At 30.8% G+C, this 7,200-nt stretch overlaps 1 pseudogene; it reads left to right on the forward strand.

The window, feature by feature from the left end:
• Positions 1–2,796, forward strand: part of LOC17876961 — a 4,183-nt pseudogene extending 1,387 nt beyond the window's left edge.
• The last annotated feature ends 4,404 nt before the right edge of the window (positions 2,797–7,200 follow it).

Genomic DNA, 7,200 nt, shown 5'->3' on the forward strand with positions numbered 1-7,200 from the left:
CCTGGGAGTCGGATTATCATCACAACGCAAAATCGAAAGATTTTTAGGACACATGGGATCAACCATATTTACAAGGTGGACTTTCCACCTGCTGATGAGGCTTTTCAAATCTTTTGCACGTATGCTTTTGGTCAAAAGTCCCCTAAATATGGGTTTAAAGAACTTTCTCAAGAAGTTACAAACCTTGCTGGTAATCTCCCTTTGGGTTTAAGGGTTATGGGCTCTTATTTTCGAGGAATGTCTAAGCAGGAGTGGAAAAAGGAATTACCAAGGCTAAGGACTAGCCTTGACGCTGATATTCAAAGCATTTTGAAGTTCAGTTATGATGCCTTAGATGACGAAGAAAAATATTTGTTTCTTCATATAGCTTGCTTTTTTAATCATCAAGTGATTGAGAAAGTGGTTGCTCATCTTTCATATCTATTATTGGATGCGAGACAAGGGCTTAATGTCTTAGCTGAGAAATCTCTCATATCTATAGAGCGTGGAAGAATAAATATGCATAATCTGCTAGTCCAACTAGGTAGAGATACAGTTCGTAAACAATTTGTTCGTGAGCTTGGACAACGCCTATATTTAGTTGATTCAAGAGAACTATGTGAAATACTCATTGGTGATGTAGCGGTAATTTTTGACGTATATCCCAACAAATCGTGTTTATTTGATGATGAATCATCTCTTATAATTTTTGTTCCTTTTTCAGGCTAGTAGAAGATTCATAGGCATAAATTTCGATTTTAGCACGGAAAGCGTCAAGAAAATTTTTAATATAAATGAGAGAGTCTTTCAAGGAATGACTAATCTCCAGTTCTTAAAATTCCAGGGGTGTCACAAAACATTAGATCTACCATGTGGTCTAGAGTATATGTCTCAAAATCTTCGATTATTACAATGGGAGTCTTTTTCGGTGACATGTTTGCCTCCTATTTTCAACTCGGAGTTCCTTGTTGAACTAGAGTTGTGTTTTAGCAAACTTGAGAAGCTGTGGGAAGAAATTAAAGTAAGTACAATTTTTATTTTTTTTTCATAAAATTTAAATTAATTTCAAATAAATATCTTCTCCTTGTTATAATTTTATTTTAATTAATTATTAAAGCATGTAAGAGTGGTTTATGTTCTTTTATACAGTCTTTGTTTTAATAATTGTAGAGAAATGTTCTTATTATTTGTTTGTACAGCCGCTTCCAAATCTTAAGTGGATGGATTTGAGTTGGTCTCAAAACCTAAAGGAGCTTCCTGATCTCTCAACAGCCACCAATCTTCTGGAATTGAATCTTCGTGGTTGCTCCAGCCTAGTGAAGCTCCCATCTATTATTGGGTCTGCTAAAAATCTTCAGAAATTGAATCTCCAATATTGCTCCAGCCTAGTGAAGCTCCCATCTACTATTGGGTCTACTAATAATCTTCAGAAATTGAATCTTGGTGGTTGCTCAAGTCTGATAAGTCTCCCCTCTTTCATTGGAAGTTCTACTAATCTGCAAGTATTATATCTCAGTGGATGCTCAAGTCTGGTGGAGCTCCCTTCCTTTGATGGTAATGCCATGAATCTTGCAAGTTTGAACCTTAGCTTCCCAATTCTATTGGAAACCTTCAAAAGCTGGAGTCTTTGAGCTTACAAGAATGCTCTAAGCTAGAGTTTCTTCCGACAGACATCAATTTGGAATCTCTCCATGAACTTGATCTCACGAATTGCTTGTCGTTGAAATTTCTCTATCTCACAGGAACTGCAATAGAAGAAGTCCCTTCATCAATCAAATATTGGTCTCGTCTCACAGATTTGAGTATGACATACAGTGTAAAACTCAAGGAATGTCCTCATGCTTTTGACGTCATCAAAAAGCTGCACGTGGATGATAAAGAAATACAAGTGCTTCCTTCATGGGTCAACGAATTCTCTCGTCTGCAATCACTTCGACTCTATGGATGCAAAAAGCTGGTGTCAATCCCACAGATGTCAGATTCCGTTTATTTCATAGATGCAACATTTTGTGAGTCCTTGGAAGAGATTCCCCCATGGATCAACAAATTCATAGATTGTGAGTCCTTAGAAGAGTTTCCCAAATATTATCAACTCGAGCTCAAGAGATGCAGAAAGCTGGTATCACTCCCACATATTCCAGATTCCCTCATTTACATAGATGCAGAAGATTGTGAGTCCTTGGAGAGACTAGATTTCTCCTTTCAAAATCCATATATTCGTTTTCTCAATTTTTCCAAGTGCTTCAAATTGAATCAAGAAGCCAGAGACTTCATCATCCGAACACGGACTAGAGGTTATGCGGTCTTACCTGGCGGAGAAGTGCCTTCATACTTCCCTCACCGAGCCACTACTGGAGGTTCCTTGACTGTTAAGTTGAATGAGAAGCCTCTTCCTACTTCCATGAGATTTAAAGCTTGCATTTTGCTGGTTAATGAAAATGAAAATGACACTCGCTCTAGCGTTACTGTTACGTGTAAAAATAGCAGGATGCGACTATATGACAATTTTACAGATCATCTGTACATATTCGAAGTGGGAATGGACGTGACTTCCAACGAGCTTGTCTTTGAGTTCAAGGTCGACCGTAACGACTGGAAGATAGCACAATGCGGGGTAATCCAACTCTCAGAGGTCCCTTGATGTAATCATAACAAGGCGATTATAGAGAGACAACCCCTTGGTGAAACTGAAGTCTATGGGTGAAGTATTGGAGACTGTCACTACAATTCAAGAGCATAATGAGAGAAGCAACAAGGTAACATAATCTACGTTTCTAGATTTTATACAATTTTAAGGGAATTTGAAATCTTTGTGTATCTGCAACCTTAATTCTTCTTTTAAAGTTTTAATCGTGAACCATTATCTGAAGAAAGAATTTGAATATTATGTAGTCTATTGTGTTAAATCATCTCATCAACAAATATGAGAAATATTTAAAGTTGTATTTCCAACATTGATTATGGTACGTGATCAGCTTATGCATTTTTATAGTTTGTTTTTTCAACCACAGGTTAGTCATCCGTCAATGCAATTTATGTTGTATGAGACAATGTCAACCAACCGCTTTGGAGGTCAAGACAGGGGACTACAGCAAAGAGTTGTTGTGTTGGTTTCTTAAATCGCAGGAGCGTTGGACGCGTTTTTAAAAATGATTCGATACGAAGGGCATTACGGGTTTTACAAAGGGATGAGCACAAAGATAGTGCAAAGTGTTCTGTTCAAGGATGAGCTTGCGAAGGGAGCTAAGTTGTTGCTCTCAAATGCCAAACTCAAGTCCAAGCCTTCTTAAATAAACGCTATCCAACGACAACTTTTAGATTATAAGATTGAAATAAAATAAAATAGATTAATTTATCAAACACTATTGGGAGTGTCGTGCATTTTCATTCCTGTAGACTTTTTGTTTGATCTGATGACTAAAGTGATTCTACATAAGGTTTATACGAAGTTCCAGTCCAGAGATATAAAAAATTTAGAATCACTTTCATCACTAAAATGATTCTACACTTTGGAAATCATCATGAATCTATCTTATTATTTTTGCAACCATTTTTTTGACAACCCTTTACTAAAATATTTTTGACACAAAATATCCTTACTTCTAAACAATTAACCAAAGATCATTAAGGCTAATTTTGTAATCTTGAATGTCGGGTCGGTTTTAAATCAAAATTTAAAACCCGATTTCATTAATCGGATCTTTGAAAAACCAAAAACTATATTTCCTATTTTAATCACCGCAAACCTATTAAATTCCGAATTGATATGGTAATTAAACATATATAGAAACTTTATAAATAAATAAACATAATATTGCATAAAAATCGGATCATAATATAACCATATATTCTTGATTTTATTTATTTGGAAACATACGTATTGATTATTCTACTTTTAAAAAGATTAATATCAAATCTGGATTTCCTATATTTATTAGTTAGAAATCGAGAAACTCTAGGAAATATAAACTAATTTACTGATTCAAATAAAACTCAAAACTTACACACATATACCAAATCTAACCATTCAAATACCAAACCACAAAAAACACAGAAATGTGTTATACTATACTCACTACTCACTTAGAATGATCGATCACTTGAAGAAATTATTATGAAATATTCAAATTAATTTCTTCACGTATGATGTTTCTTTCTCCTGCTTTTTTTTTATTTTATTTTTTATTTTTTGTGCACCACATTTTCTTTTTCAAAAATTAATGAATTAATAACTATAGAAAAACAGAAAGATTATATTTCCATATCTTGAATTACAAACAATTCCTTATATTATGGTTTTTAAAGATTTTCAATCAATATCAAATCATATTAAGTAATAAATATTAAGGATATTACTTTTCGGGGTTTAGAAAAACCCTACGGTTGGATCCGAAATCTCTATAAATACATAAAACAACACATACACTAGAGTAGTTCTATAATCCTCACATGTGTACTAAAGCTATCAAAGCAATATCGATATTTTTTTTTCTTCAAGAACATAATCAATTCTTGTCTAATATCATGTCGTTTGAATTTGAGTATGTCATGTAATTTATTCTGATTCTAATGGCTTTATTTTGGGTTACTTTAGATTTATATTTGATAGTCTCACAAAAAATTACAAAATCTACACTATTTTTTCATGGCATATTCCCCAGCTAAATACTATATCCTCTATTTTATTCCATAATCCTAGCTTGCTCACCAAGATTTTAGATGATCACTCACGCATACCCCTCAAATTTCATTATACACTATAAATATGTTTTATTTTCAGTAGCTAAAAACACCATATCTGAAAAGCAACTCTATTATATCACAATGAAAGAGTATACTATCTTCGTTGCTTTCTTCTTCACATGGGAACTCAAGCTCTGATTTTCTTCCTCAGCCTCCTTTTTCGTCAAAGCTTATGGCATTTTCTTCTTCAACCAAAATTATGTACCAAACAGTTTCTATTTATCTGACGTCGGTTTGGTTCAAGTCTCCTGAACCGAATGAGTTGGATTTGATTTGTTGTGAAGGAGAAAGCTCACTTTCACACTTAGTGTTAATGTTACAAACAATTAGAGATTTTAAACAAATATGATGTTAATGTTACAAACAATTATAAAAGACGTGACTTAAGTTTGTAATCATATTTGATTAGAGATGTAAATGTTACAAATATCAAAATTAATCATTTAGAGATGTTAATGTTACAAATATGATGTTAACGTTACAAATTTATTAGAGATATTACTTATAATCAATAGCAATTAAAATCTCTAATTGTTTGTAACAACTCTAATAAATTTTGTTAACTAACACATTACACATTAACATCATATTTGTTTTAAAAATTCCAACTTTAAATGTAAAGTTTTTTCATTTTATCAAAATATAAAGAAACAAATTTTAAGAACTCCTAAATTATATGACACAACGGGTAAGAATGATTTTTCATCATCATAAGAAATATCACGGGGTTGTGATTGAGATGAACTCTAACTTCAAATCTACTTCAAATTTATAAAATTACATTAATTTTAATAATACAAATATTATTTTTTTTAAAAAGAATTAACTCACATACACTATATTCAACTTGCAAATCTAAATATGTTTACAAATATAAATGTACTTTGTATATATAATCATTTAGCAAATCTGAGTTTAATGGAAGCAAAGAAATTAATAAAAATGTTAGGAAAATAAATTTTTCACTTTCATCACTAAAATGATTCTACACTTTGGAAATCACCATGAATTAGATTTTATTTTCTGATAAAATTGTGCTTCTATACTAACATTTCTAAAGCAGTTTTTGAAATAAATCACTAACTTTCAAACTATTTACGGAGAATACCACTGCATTTAATACAATATCTTTAAAAATAAATAGAAAATAATTGGAAAAAATAAAAATGGAAATACATAGCTATTTAGAAGATTTAAAATTATAGTTCAACTATCATATTTGTTTGATTTGCATATAAAACATAAAATTAATCAAATCTAATTGTCTTTTTCAGCATATTTTTTTTTTTGAATTTTTTAAAACGTATCTATATATCATTCAGTTAATATAAAAAATTATATGTTCAACATCTCAAATCCGTTAAAAAGTTAAGAGAATCATTTAGAGCCATATTATACATAAGATCAAAATGAGTTGAAATGCGAGTAAGCAAAAAGTTTTACTTAATAAGCATCCAAACTTTAAAGTTTGTATAACATTTAGTTCATTTTTAAGTGAACTGTTTGATTTTACCGTATATAGTCAATTTTAAACTTTTAATTTAAATTTAATAAAAAATTTAAACTAACACAAACATTTTTTTTTGAGGATGGGTTGTGTAAAACACAACGAGACTGGTTTGAATCGATATTAATTACTAAACAATTATCATATCATTAGTCTGATATTTCAATACCGGTTAAATCTTTATTTTCTATTTTTAATAACACTAATATAATGCATATAGAATCAAACTGATTAACATAAGACTAGGTTCGGACCCGCACTACAGTGTGGGGGAAATAATTACAAATATATAACCTTTAACGGATTTGAATATGTTACATTTTAATTTTATTACAGTGCAGTCGAGTACGGTGAATCATATATATGTATAATAAGTTTAAATAAAATAATATACGAAAAAGCGAGTAAATAATCATATATTGAGTTTTCATACAACTAAAAACACGGTGAAGTATTAATAGCACGAAATAATAATTGTCGATAAATTATTCATTTTGACCTTTTTGTAGTAGAAGTAGGATTATACATAAAAATTACATATTTACAATATATTTTTTGAAGGACCAACCCGTAACAGAATTCATTTCGTAAAAAACTTTATTCATTACTCGCTTTATCATTATAATTATTATTTTAACAAACTACCCGTGAAATATCTAAAATTTACATAGTTTGATATATAATATATTTTATCAATAAAAATTAAGTCTCCAAAATTACATTTATTTCTTCAAAAATATACTTTTTGAAATTTTAAATATGTTCATGTAACAATGGTTTTAATATTGGCCATACTTATAATGATTTTAAACCATTGTCCAAAATATTTAAAGGGAAAAATGTTATTTAAATCCCGAACATACCAATTTTGGTCATTTTAATACTCGACTTCTAATGTGGCCATTAAAATCATAGACTTCTCGTTGACATTATTTTTAAATCGCTGTCTCCTGTTAACTGAGCCAGATTGA

Source organism: Capsella rubella, unplaced genomic scaffold, assembly GCF_000375325.1.
Source record: "Capsella rubella cultivar Monte Gargano unplaced genomic scaffold, Caprub1_0 scaffold_8, whole genome shotgun sequence".
In the NCBI taxonomy this organism is placed as follows: Eukaryota; Viridiplantae; Streptophyta; class Magnoliopsida; order Brassicales; family Brassicaceae; genus Capsella; species Capsella rubella.